Source organism: Bos grunniens, chromosome 7 (assembly GCF_055505025.1).
Source record: "Bos grunniens cultivar Pamir isolate PY7600 chromosome 7, Bosgru_T2T1.0, whole genome shotgun sequence".
In the NCBI taxonomy this organism is placed as follows: Eukaryota; Metazoa; Chordata; class Mammalia; order Artiodactyla; family Bovidae; genus Bos; species Bos grunniens.
This window is the reverse complement of record NC_141171.1, coordinates 97,843,488-97,857,184: the sequence shown is the minus strand read 5'-3', so window position 1 is coordinate 97,857,184 and position 13,697 is coordinate 97,843,488. Positions and strand designations below refer to the sequence as shown.

General features: G+C 39.9%; 1 long non-coding RNA gene across 2 annotated transcripts in view; it reads right to left on the bottom strand.

The window, feature by feature from the left end:
• The window catches only part of LOC147370020 (uncharacterized), a 160,704-nt gene that overhangs the window by 114,709 nt on the left and 32,298 nt on the right, over nucleotides 1–13,697 (bottom strand). The window contains exon 3 of one of the 2 annotated variants that reach the window (XR_015168310.1): nucleotides 6,472–6,660. The exons of the other annotated variant lie outside the window; for it this stretch is intronic. This is a non-coding gene — a long non-coding RNA (uncharacterized LOC147370020). Of the gene's footprint in view, nucleotides 1–6,471; nucleotides 6,661–13,697 lie in introns of those variants that run through there. 2 annotated transcript variants of the gene reach the window in all.

Sequence of the window (13,697 nt, the reverse complement as noted above, 5' to 3'; positions counted from 1 at the left end):
GAGGTTGTGAGAACGTGGTCTAGACTGCTCTCACACAGCTGTCAGGTGCTTTCCTGTGAGGCTCCATTGTTTGCCCAGGAGAATTCAGGTCACCTTCAGGAAACCTTATCTTACCCGGGTGACATTTATCAGGCTGCAAGCGGGGGGAGGGGGGGGTGCGGGTAAGAGGGACTTATGGTTCCTGACCCAGGGATCGAACCTGGGTCTCCAGCATTGCAGGCAGACCGTCGGAGCCACCAGGGGAACCCTGGCAGTAGTTAGTGCCACAAAGGAATTAATTATAACACCTCAGTGTTCTTTAAATTTTGCCACTTTTGGGTGACTAAAGTCTAGTCAATTTTCTTCCTTTGTGCAAGGAAGAGGTGAAGACCCTGCATGTCACAAGCTGCCACAGAAGACAGCACAGAGCGCCACATGGTTCAAAGGCCAGTCAAGTCCAGCAACACCTGAGCCATCTTCCTCATGGTTAGCATCAAGCTGTGGGATAGTACCCTCACTCCTATTATCCTGTGATACCAGAGAGACCTCAGGACCTTCCACTTCCTTGTGCCCGCCTCACTGTTACGTACATGGGTTTGGTTTCTGGAATCTGGAACTGTTCAGTTATTGGACGCTTGTCTTTAAAATTCACTTTTTATGTCATTGGTTTCCAGGCACCAGCTGCCTTCTGACCACTTGATCTTAGAATCCTGCCGTTGGATTTTCTTTTCTGATCACTTTCTCCTGAAAGTTTTGTTTCTGTTTGCCACTTAACCAAACACCAGGAAAACCAGAGTCAGAGCCTCCCCAGGAAAATCCCACACAGGCCAAGTCCCGGTCCAAACCTTTGGCTGGGTGTTGACACCAGATTTCAAATCCTGTGTGGATCGCTTTGATCCAGCAAAAGGAATCTGGGTAAATAAGCTGGGCCTTCAGCGGCAGGCCACACTGGGATGTGAGTGTTCTGGTATTCCTGAAGCTACACAAGTGTGAGAGTGTGCGAGTGATGACTATGGGTATGTGAAAGTGTGCAAATGCATGTGTGAGTATGTGTTCAAGCAGAAGCTAGAAGTGAAGTTGCTCAGTCGTGTCCAACTCTTTGTGATCCCCTGGACTGTAGCCTACCAGGCTCCTCCATCCATGGAATTTTCCATACAAGAGTACTTACTGGAGTGGGTTGCCGTTTCCTCCTCCAGGGAATCTTCCCGACCCAGGGATCGAACCCAGGTCACCCACATTGCAGGCAGATGCTGTACTGTCTGAGCTACCAGGGAAGCCCCAAGCAGGAACTAGTACAACAGAAAAACCTTTGCTAGTAGCAACGTCCCCAACAGAAGGGGTCCACTAGAGACTCTCCTGGCTTAAAGACAGTGATCCAGGTTCTAGTGCTTCTACTGCTATCTCTCTGGATGACCTGGAGCAAGCCACTTTCTGTCTCTTGGATCATAGTTTTTATATTCAAAAAATAAAAAGTACTACAAACTCCCTACCCTACAAAAAGTATGTGCTACAGAGTCACCATCATGATTTTCTTCCATCTGACTAACCATATAGAAGAGGTTAAACACAGAGCTGGAAATAGGAAGTTCTGGCTGAGAAACTCGAGGGCAGGCTCAAGCTCTACTGTAACACTCTGTTGGGGTTTGTTAAAAATAGTACAGGACTGAACTAGAGACTGAAAGGTTACCGGCCTCATCCTGGAGAGAAGAGAACGCCTACAGGAGGGATGTCAAGAGGAGTGTGAGTACCCCAACATTCCTCTGCACATCCTGCGGCTGAAACATCCCTCTCCCGAATTCTTTGGAGACCCCATACAGGGAAATAAACTCACCTCTCTCTCCTATAGACTTAAAAAAGCACCGTGACTCTAATACAAAGAACTGGGTGAGCAGGAGACAAGGCATGCCATCTTAATTTGAGAGTAAATGAAACATGCCCCCAAGTTGATGCCTCTGTCAATTAACAGCCAAGAAAACAAGCTTGATGCATCTCACTTCTCCCACTGACCATATTGGTGGCTCTCCCAGACTTCCACATAGAAGGCAGCCCTGAGAGGTAGCACACATAACAGTTTCTGGCTGCTAAAAATAAACCACGATTTAACTGCAGTGCTACCTGAAGACTCAAACCAAAACTAGAGGCAAATATAAACATCACCCATTTGAATAAGAAATCATTGATAAAGTTCATAGACCTCCATTCTACCTCAGACTGGGTAATGGGATGATCAGTTTATAAGCATCATATATATAAGAGAGAAACATTTTAAAGTAAGTATACTGGGAAGTCATAGCCCACCATCCCTCTCAGTTTTAAACTTAGACCATTAAAATAAGAAAGGGCTTTAGGGATGAACCAGAATAAATAAAATGTAGATTGAGGAGACTGAGGCTCAAAGAGGGCAAGTTCTGCCACAGGATCCAGCAGGCTGGAGGGGGCGGGAGCCGGGGCGGGGATCATTCCTGCCTCTCACATTGATGTCTTTGCCACTTCTGTCTGCTGTTCACTGTATCATTGTGCTTTGAAAGGGAAAGTGAAAGTCGCTCAGTCGTGTCTGACTCTTCTGGACCCCATGGCCTGCAGTCCATGGGATTCTCCAGGCCAGATACTGGAGTAGGTAGCCTTCCCTTCTCCAGGGGATCTTCCCAACCCAGGGATCGAAACCAGGTCTTCCGCATTGCGGGCGGATTCTTTACCAGCTGAACCACCAGGGAAGCCTAAGAAAACTGCAGTGGTAAGCCTGTCCCTTCTCTAGCGGATCTTCCTGACCCAGGGATCAAACCGGGGTCTCCTGCATTGCAGGCGGATTCTTTACCAACTGAGCTATGAGGGCATTGTGCTTTAGGGAAGTCAAATATTTTCCCAGGGTTGAGTTTTTAAGCAGAAATTACTGTGGCACTTTCAACGTTCCTCTTTAAAATTTCCTCCTTGGTTTGGCATCTGTCTCCTCGTAGGATTTCCCACCTGCTCTCTCTTCCTGACCACAGACTCACATGTTGGCACAGATCCCTAGCTCAGGCGTTCCTCTTCCAAGACTCCCTCCACCTGAACATTTTGCTTTGCTCTCTTGGGGTCCAACCACCCACCCCACCTTTCTGTCTTCAGTCACAGGGTAGCATCTCTAGCTCCTGAAATCTCTGTATGTATTTCACTTTCCTGCCTTCCAGAATCACTCATATCTGTCACTCTAAAAGTATAGGCCTCAGACGAGCAGCATATAACATCACCTGGGAAGTTGTTAGAAATGCAGATTCTCAGGTCTCAGGCCAGAGTTACTGTCTCAGAAATTCGAGTGGGGAGGCCTGGCAATCTGTGTTTCAGTGAGTCTTCCAGTTGACTCTGACCCTTGCCCAACTCTGAGAACCACTCACCTACTGACCTATCTTATCTTCAGCATGAGTTCAGGGGAAGAGCTCTGCAAAAAACTGTTTGTGTTAAGATCCTGCTTTTTTGGCTGTGTAACTAGGAAAAACTACTTCACATCTCTGTGCCTCACAGTCCTCATCTGTGAAATGGGGATAATAATAGACTGGGTCTCAGAGATTTGTTGTGATGCAAGATATATATGGAATATAATTTGCACAGAGCAAAACCTAGGAAATGCTAAAAAATTAGTACTTAGTCTTTTATAAGATTTTTCTACTCACGACACATGAAATGTGAGTCACTTTCCATATCATACCCTTATGAAACTTGAAAACAAAAGTTAATCAATAGTGAAACCATGTTACTTAGAAATGTAAATTACATTCTAAATTAGACCTTGTAAAGGAGATCAGTCCTGGGTGTTCATTGGAACGACTGATGCTAAAGCTGAAACTCCAATACTTTGGCCACCTCATGCGAAGGGTTGACTCATTGGGAAAGACTCTGATGCTGGGAGGGATTGGAGGCAGGAGGAGAAGGGGACGATAGAGGATGAGATGGCTGGATGGCATCACTGACTCGATGGACATGAGTTTGAGTAAACTCTGGGAGTTGGTGATGGACAGGGAGGCCTGGCGTGCTGTGATTCATGGGGTAGCAAAGAGTCGGACACGACTGAGCAACTGAACTGAACTGAATATCAATATATATGAAATTACTTTCATGTTTGCACTTTATGAATTTTTAATTTGTATATTTCAAGTTAATAAAAATGATGGCATAATATAAACTCGTAAGAATCAGTTTAGAGAAAGCTATTTTATTGCCACATAGGACTAAACTCAGAAATCAGTTTGCAAGTTTGTTCTTGTAGCAGCTGATACCCTTAAAGGAACACACACATGTTTGTTGCTAATAATAAAGCAGCCAGTCTTTTTTCGGTCTAGAGCAACTGTAAACTTGCCTGTGTAGAATGTCCTTGAGGCAAAAAAGCAAACTCATCAGAACAGGACCCCACAAGCAACTCTTGAAATCTGAATCATGCATTTTTCTTGCATGTAAATATCATTTCATATTAATTGATACTATCTAAATATGTATTCATAATTGTTGCTATGCTTGTAATTATAAAGAAATGAATTCATTGAATTGCACATATAAAATGATTCCTATGTATATATTTAAAAATATATAGCTAAAGTTGTGGAATCCCTTACTAAATGCCAAAATTTAGTTTGTTTCTCTTCCATGCAGACTTCAAAGCCTTTAAAATACCATTTATTATATTTCTAATAAAAAAATAAAAATACCAGATACATCATTGGTTTCACTCTAATAAAGAGTTCCATTGATTAGCAAAGAGCTTTATACGTGACATCCACATTTTAATTGTCTATTGTTTTCCAACATGACCATTTAGTTGATGGCTATTACAATTTTAAAGCTTGTGTTACTTAGAACATATGTACAGTGGATAGTCCTGGTGAAATGGCTCAGATCAATACTGAAAATAAAAAAGCCCGCCCAGAAGGGACCTTTCTTAAAGCAGGCCAAAAACTGTATGTGCATAGCATTTTTTTGGCAAGTCAATGGTAAAGTCCTCATCTGTTAATATCTTGGACATAAGGTTATGCAATTGTGGTTAAGGAAATATGGTGGTTGTTAATTTAATTCCTAGCTGACCCAATTTCCATTCATATAAAATATGCTTTAGGGCAGTCATCAGGAGACCACTTTGACTTTGGTTTAAACGGAATTTCCTTGCCTTTCATGACATTTTAAATTTTCATTAAAAGATAGAAGAATTCTGTCAAACAAATGACTTAAACAGGTTGAAAAATATGCAGGTAAAGTTTTACAGTATATCAACAAAGATTCATATGCAGTAGTTAAGTAAAATGAATTCTAGGGTAAAAAAAAAAATAAACATAACTTAGCAGAAACCATAGGAAAACAAGTCTAAAAATCAGACATGAATTATAGTTGCTCCATTTGGAGGACACAGTTACAAGCTCAGTTCTCTGTGAAACCATGCTGTTTAGTGCTAGGGAGGAGATGGGAAATCAGAAATCCTAATTCTGGTCCCAAGACACTTACTAAGATGCCTACAATTCTCTTTGGCCCAGTGTTCTTTTATGGGGTTAATTATTGTTAATTTCACTAATAATCATCTTGGAATAAGGCATCTGTACTCGAATTCCCATTGTGAAATCAATCCTTTTTTTACAAAAAATAACAGAACCACTGTTAAGATTGAAACGCTGAGAGGATAATGGAATCAAAAGAGCTCTCTGTAAAAGAACAGATTTATAAAAACATAGTGCCAGACAGTCCTGATAGCATTTTCAATAGAATTAAAAACTTAGTGAGCACAATGAATGTGCCTTAACACACATATATTTATATTTTTGTAATGCATTTGATACAGTATCTCAATAAATCTTGTTTGCCAACCTAATTAGCATTGGGTTTGCAATGGGCTCTGTCACATGGACCGAGAACTGGCTGGAGGACAAGTCCTAATGACTCAGGGCAATGTGTTGACTATAGGGTCAGTGTGAGGTCTGGTTTTGTTTAATGTCTTTATTAACGATCTGGAAGAAAGAGTAAATAATTCTTGAATGAAATAACGTTTTAATGACAGGCACATGGGCTAACCAGAGAACAGAAGTAAGCACCAGTTCCAGGCTTGCTACTGATTTGAAAGAGGCCGGTCACTTGATCTGAGTATGTTTCCCCATGTGGAAAATGGAGATAATGGTCCTCTTGTGAGAAAGCGAAGATAAGATTTTATGATTTCAAATACAAAGTATGATAATGCTCCCTCTGATAGTATTTGCGGCTTATCTACTGCTTACAATACTTGTTAGGAGTCACTTGAACGTGGCAGAACATAGCGTAGGGTCAGTGTCAGGGAGGAACAGAGCAATATTGTCAAGGGACAACACGTTTGGAGGGCAAATGGCTAAAACTCCTAGAAAAGGAGCTTTGTAAATAGGCAGAAGCTTAGAGAGAATGGGAAGCTGAAGAACAAACAGCAAAACAATCTTTCATGGGAAAGTAGATGGCAGAGTGCAGGACAAGGCAGAAGAGGCTGGAGCTGTCTTGCTGGGTTTGGGGAAGTGACTTCAGGGAGGCCTCCCACACTGCCTACCTTTTTATCCTTCCAGTTTAGGGAGACAGTGCACATGGAAAATGTTTACATTCAACTGCTTCTAAATTGTTGGGCTTCCCTTGTGGCTCAGCGGTAAAGGATCGGCCTGTCAATGCAGGAGATCAGGAGACGCGGGTTCGATCCCTGGGTCAGGAAGATCCCTGGAGAATGAAATGGTAACGCTCTCCAGTATTCTTGCCTGGGAAACCCCATGGACAGAGGAACCCGGTGGGCTATAGTCCATGGGGTCCCAAGTCAGACATGACTTAGCAACTAAACAACAAACAGCAACTCCTAAATTGCCATTCAGCTTTTATATTAAAAAACTGAGCTATTTAAATACAAAGTAGAGGTCAGTAAATTATTTCAGGTCAAACCTTAAAAGTGATTTTCTTGGTAGAGTCACCTCTAGTCCGATGTGACTGTAGTGTTAGGAACAGTTTTTTGGGGTTACGTGAGGCAATTAGCTAGAGGGAGGTGGCACAGGTGGGTGGTGGTGCTCATTTATGCAAATGAAGCTAAACAAGATTTACTAAGATTTTTTTTCCCCACTGAAATATGACGGTCAAGCAGACTAGAGTTCTTGTGACCACTGAAGAGTATTTTTTCAAAGTGACAAAGAAGCTCAGGAACCAAATTAACACTAGAAGATCACTGGTTCTTTGCACTGTAAAACAGGTTTGCTCAAACCAACCTGATCATTAATATTTTCTAAGAGAGTCTCTTAAAAATATAGATCTCTGTGTCTCAGCCAAGACCCACCAAAGCAGATTTCCCAAAGAAGCCAAAGTAATTTCTATGACCAGGTAAACTCCAAGGTTGAGTAAAAGGAACTAGATTGTTCCAAAGTTATCTCATCAATAGTCTGACATAATCTACTAAACTATAGTCCTTCCAAGCTAACCTAAATATTTACGTTGACTCATTAGAGATTTTTTTTTTCTTGCATATATCCAAAAATGGCATATAAAATAGGATAGTCCATGGTTTTTTCAGTTTTCTTATCAATCACCAAAGTCTAAGTTATTACTCTAGAATCTGCTTTTATAATTCTTTCTCAGTACAGCTTATTTTTTCTTATCAGTTATTTATTTTGAACTCATTTATAATTTATATCCTGCCTGTTTTCCAAAAAACAGTTTGAGGATTGTATCTCAAACGGTCTTTCTAGTGAAGAGTGAGAGGAAGAACTTTAGAATCCCCATGTGATTGGAGCGGTCTCTTCAACAACATCCTTGAGGCTCTGAGACTAAAATTCGTGCCTTCCTCCCTTAAAACAGTATTCTTTATGCTAAGCCACACATTTGAATTTATTTGGGAGACAAAGAAATATAAAATAAGGTACAGATATGATGAAATACTTCCTGTGTGCCCTGAGAGTACTATAAAAATAATATTAATAGAAAGTTGGAGGGAGCCTCAGTAGACACTCCCAACTACCACATTAGGGTCCTCTTTACATGGAATCCGTTTATGGTGGTATCTGAGCTGGGGAAAGCCAGCTCCATCGCTGACAAGTACTTGGGTCTCTATTCTCATCATTTCCAGGAAAATTTTTTTTCCCAGAAATAAAGATTACAAGATCAATTTGATATTTAGAAAACAGAAAACACAACCTGAATTAGCATATGTGGAGGGTGGTGTTCTGGAGAAGATCCCAGAAAAACATATAGGAAAAAAAAATCCAACTTAGTGAGAGAGAGAAAAAAAATATCTGCTATAGAATAACATGGAAAAGAACCAAGATTTTTAAGATCCTTAAAAATCAAATCTACTATAAAATAGGTTATAAATTCCACTATTGAATAGGTTATAAAATGATAAAACATTCTCTTCAAAAGTAAATCTACCATAATGATCATTTGTGGCCATATTTTACTTTGACTAAATATTATCATGGTTGTTTTAAAAGATGTTTTGGTGTTTTTTGTGTCTGAGGGAAGTTTCATCTATTTAATGTATTTTCTCCAAGGATAGCTGACATTTTGCTCTCTTCCTCTCATTACAGTCTGTGACTAATGTATCTTGATATATATATATACATATATATATGTGTGTGTGTATATATATCCTTCAAAGGGAATTCAGCTTGCATTGCATATTGGGACTGGGTAAATTCTGTCCGAATGATGTTGGCAGGAACATGGTATTGTGACTCAATTAGATTCAGGTTGCACATGTTTTTTAAGCTGATGTCTTTCTGCAGCTCCCTCTCCACCTCTGCTTTCCCCAGTAAATAATCTCACTGGATTCTTCATTCATACATCTTTATGTTTCAGGGGAGCCTCAGAGAAGAGAAAGAATCCCCTTCTGATCAGAGCTTACCTCTTGGCCAGGGATCTGTTAGCTCAGCACGGTTCTGTGTGGAAGGGGCTAATGAGGCTGGAGTTTATTTTTTCATCAGTTTTTTTCCCCACTTCTTTTTAAAGAGTCTGGCCACCTTTTTAACATATTTAAAATAGAAATACTGAATTTTCTTCCCTTTTAATTTTAGCTCTTCTACCTACTGCATGCTTGCTAAGCTGCTTCAGTTGTATTCGACTCTCTGAGACCCAATGGACTGTAGCCGGCCAAGCTCCTCTGTCCATGGAATTCTTCAGGCAAGAATAGTGGAGTGGGTTGCCATGCCCTTCTCCAGAGGATCTTCCCAACCCGGGGACTGAACTCATATCTCTTGCGTCTCCTGCATTGGTAGGCGGGTTCTTTACCTTTAGAGTCATCTAGGAAGACCTCTTCTACCTCCTAGCAGTGTGAATTGCCAGTAGCTTCTGAGTCCTAATTACCTCATCTCTGAAATGAGGACATTACCCAGGGTTTGCTGTGCAAGGAGGAGTTGAGGACTCCAAAACATTCAGAAGAGTACCAGGTATGTGGCTGGTGCTTGCAAATGGTAAAGCTACAACTCCAACTGTGTTTAACAGAGCTCTTAGTATATGTAAAGAAGGAAGCAAAATCTTGAGAGGCTTAGGATAGCCCTGACTTAACTCTCCCCCTGATTAAAATTCGCTTGATGACGCAGAACAGCAGCATTTTTAGCACAGCAGCATAGTCTCATGACATTCATTAAATACATCAGTATTTTTACTTTTTAGTGCTGTTTTTGCTCTCATTAATGCCTTTTCCTAGCAACACATGTATGGAGAAAATTAAGCACGGAGAAAATGCAAATCATTCATTTTCTCATTTATTAAAAATTAAACAATATCCTATTCATTAATTTAGCTACCAGCTAAAGACTGAATGCCTTGTTGAAGGGACTGTTCCAGGACCAGTGCATCCACCATTTAGCTGTGAATTTCTGTGCTGACCTAAATGTAGCCATTAACCATATATAGTCAGCTGAGGACTTGAACTGTAGCTCGTGTAATTAAATCTAAATTTTATTTAATTTTAACTACTTAAAATTTTAATTTTAATACTGCAACAGTATAAAATAATTTCTCATTAAGCATGTACATACTATCTCATTAAAATTTTTTATATTGATTAAATGTTTAAATGATAATATTTTAGGTACATTAGGTTAAACTAAAGTATATTATTAAGATTAATTTCACCTATTTCTTCTGACCTCTTTGTAGTGTGGCTACTAAAAAATTACATATACGGCTTACAGTGGTTCAAATGGTAAAGTGTCTGCTGGCAATGTGGGAGACCCGGGTTCCATCCCTGGGTTGGTAAGATCCCCTGGAGAAGGAGATAGCAACCCACTCCAGTACCCTTGCCTGGAAAATCCTATGGATGGAGGAGCCCGGTAGGCTACAGTCCATGGGGTTGCAAAGAATCGGACACGACTGAGTGACTTCACTATTATATTTCCATTAGCCAGAGCTAGCGTAGACCATCCTGCATTCACCAAACAGGAAGCAAGAGCAAGTAGTATCAAAGTAAGACTAAAAAAGTATCGCTGATTGGTAGACATTTTAGGAATTTATAAAAAGAAAAGTTAATCATAATTTAGGAAGACTTTAGAAAGAATGACCTAGAGACACGTCTTCATTTGAACCTGAAAGTTGATGAGTGTCCACAGAGCAGGAGAAAGCAATGACCAAAATACCAGACTTAATAAAAGGCTGACCTAGTAGAGAGGAATTAGCATTGAGAACTGATATCATAATATAAGAGTTAGAAGGAGCTAAAGATCCTTGTCTAAACTCCCCCTTGTGCAAATAATTCTTTATTCAACCTTCAGCAAGTATTTATTGTATACTTTCAGTGTGTTAGGCATTGTTCTAATCTAGATGCTGAAGACACGACAGCAAGAAAGACAGACAAATCCTTACTCTTGTTACATTCTAGTTTAGAAAGATAATAGACCATTTATAAGTAAAGGGACAAGAGAAAGGACAGTTTCAGATTTTGATAATTCTGGGGAGAAAATACAATGGTCCTTACTATAGAGAGATGGAAGATAAAGGAAGGCACCCTCAGCTAACTTAGATTGAGCATTATTAGCTCAAGGATGGCTCCTTGAAGGAAATGATATGGGTACTGAAGACTGGAGAATAAGAAGTGGTCAACACAATCAAGGTGTGGTCAGCAGATGAGCTGACAAGTAGAAAGGCTGGAGGATGAATAAGATTGGTGTGTTTCAGAAGGAGAGAGACTACTGTGCTGGCACACGGGGAGCACGAGACTGGGGACAAGCAGAACTTAGAAACCAGTATAAGGACTCTGGATGTGCAACAAAAAACTGTTAGAAGAGTTTTGATCAGAAGTGTAATGCAAACTGATTTTCTGCTGCTTTGTGGGGAATGGATTGTAGAGAAGAGAATACTCCTCCCACATCCATGAACTGGAAGTCATGCTTCCCTCCTTCACAGTTCTATATGTTATTAATATATCTTCTACGGCACTTCTCCTTTCTTACCTTGTTTTCTGATTATTCAGTTTAAATCTTAGCTCCACTATCTCAGAAAAACTCAGTCTGATTCATCTTTATCTCTCCCACAGTCTCAGCACAGCATCTTGAACATAATAAGCCTTGCATGAATATTTATTAAATGAATGAATCATGGAATGGATAATTCAAACTCTGCTTGAATACTTTCAATGACAAAAAGGGCACAGCTTCATAACACAACCCATTCTGCCATTACAAGTTTCTTCTAAAATGTTAGAAAAACGTTTTTAAATGGATATAAAATGAATGTTTCTTTTATTTTTACTTATTCATCTTTATTCTTTCATTTGTCTGTGGAAGAGCAAAGAAATCAATTTTGTCTTCCAAAAGATCATCCTTTAACTTAATGCTGACAGTAACTGTTTTCACAAATGTTTTTATCTTTGTCATTCCTAATCTTTTCAGTATCTTTAGACACAGTTTTTTCATTATTTGCTCTCCTCATCACTTTTCTCAGCTTATACTTTTTATCATAACCCCTTTAATAAACAAGATACCCAAAACTGAATACAATATACCACATGCATCTGCAGAGTCTTACTAAGTTTGATGGACATTCATGCTAAGCATTTTTAATTGTTTCATAAAAATATTGGTTTATACTGAAGTGATTAATCAGATTATTAAGAAGTCTCAACTGGTTGGATGTGATGAGTGGGTACTTAATGACCCATATCCCTGGGTTTGTTGGTGGTTCATGGAAGCAACCGAAATTGGTAGGGTAGAGTCAGGAAACATCTTAGAGAGCCTTCTCTGAGTTAAGATGAATAAACAAGAGTGCTCAATTGGTAATGAGCATTATCTTTCTAAATCATAGATATGCATTTAGCAGGGATCTTAATTCTCTTAATCCCTTATTTCTCAATTTAGGCTTTGTGAACCACTAGATATTAGATAACCTGAACATCTAATTTAGTCCAAGTCTCAGGAGAAGGAAATTTTGGGGTATAAGAAGGCTATTTGGAACAGAAAGTCCCTCTTCATAGCACATCTCATAGGGAAGTCTTAATTACACTTGCCTTCAGAATTGGCCTGCATTTACAGAATCACAAATTTGTAGGCAATCTTAAAGACCACTGTCCAATCTATTTAGGAATTTCTTTTTTCAAACTGTAGAAAATGAACCATGAACATTAGATCTAATTCCAGTTATTGATTTAACACTAAGTCAATGGAGAGAAAAGGATGAATCTGAGTGTTATTTGCCTGAATGAAGCACGATGGTTAATAAATCTGTAGTTTCCTTGCTTTGACCCTTACAGCATGCATTACCTTTCCCTAGCTTCATCTAATTATACTCTTTTTGTTTTTTTCTTTGCCCTGATACCTTATTTTATTTTGAAATATACTTTTACTTTCTGTTTCTGTTAGTCATTTTGAATCTTTTTTGGAACAAGGTATGATATAATTCTTCATGAGCTCAGGGGTTACAAGCTCTTGCCCTTTCCTGAAGAGAAAAAAAAAAAAAATCATGTAGCAGTGATTCATTAACCTAGAAACTTCTAGGTGATCTAGAATCATGCTATTTCTTTTGGTTATTCTGAGAGAAATAGTTCATACTGCTGACTTAGAAACAAGAATTACTAGAAATTTGCTTATTTTCTCTCAATCCCGTCTTGAGTGACAATCAGTTCAGCTCAGTTCAGTTGCTCAGTCGTGTCCAACTCTTTGTGACCCCATGGACTGCAGCACGCCAGGCCTCCCTGTCCATCACCAACTCCCGGAGTTCACTCAGACTTACGTCCAGTGAGTCGGTGATGCCATCCAGCCATCTCATCCTCTGTCGTCCCCTTTTCCTCCTGCCCCCAATCCCTCCCAGCATCAGAGTCTTTTCCAATGAGTCAACTCTTCGCATGAGGTGGCCAAAGTACTGGAGTTTCAGCTTTAGCATTATTCCTTCCAAAGAACACCCAGGGCTGATCTCCTTTAGAATGGACTGGTTGGATCTCCTTGCAGTCCAAGGGACTCTCAAGAGTCTTCTCCAACACCACAGTTTAAAAGCATCAACTTTTCAGCCCTCAGCTTTCTTCACAGCCCAACTCTCACATCCATACACGACTGCTGGAAAAAATCATAGCCTTGACTAGACGGACTTTTGTTGGCAAAGTAATATCTCTGCTTTTGAATATGCTATCTAGGTTGGTCATAACTTTCCTTCCAAGGAGTAAGTGTCTTTTAATTTCATGGCTGCAGTCACCATCTGCAGTGATAAAAAAAATAAAGTCTGACACTGTTTCCACTGTTTCCCCATCCATTTCCCATGAAGTGATGGGACCAGGGTCTTTTCAAATGAGT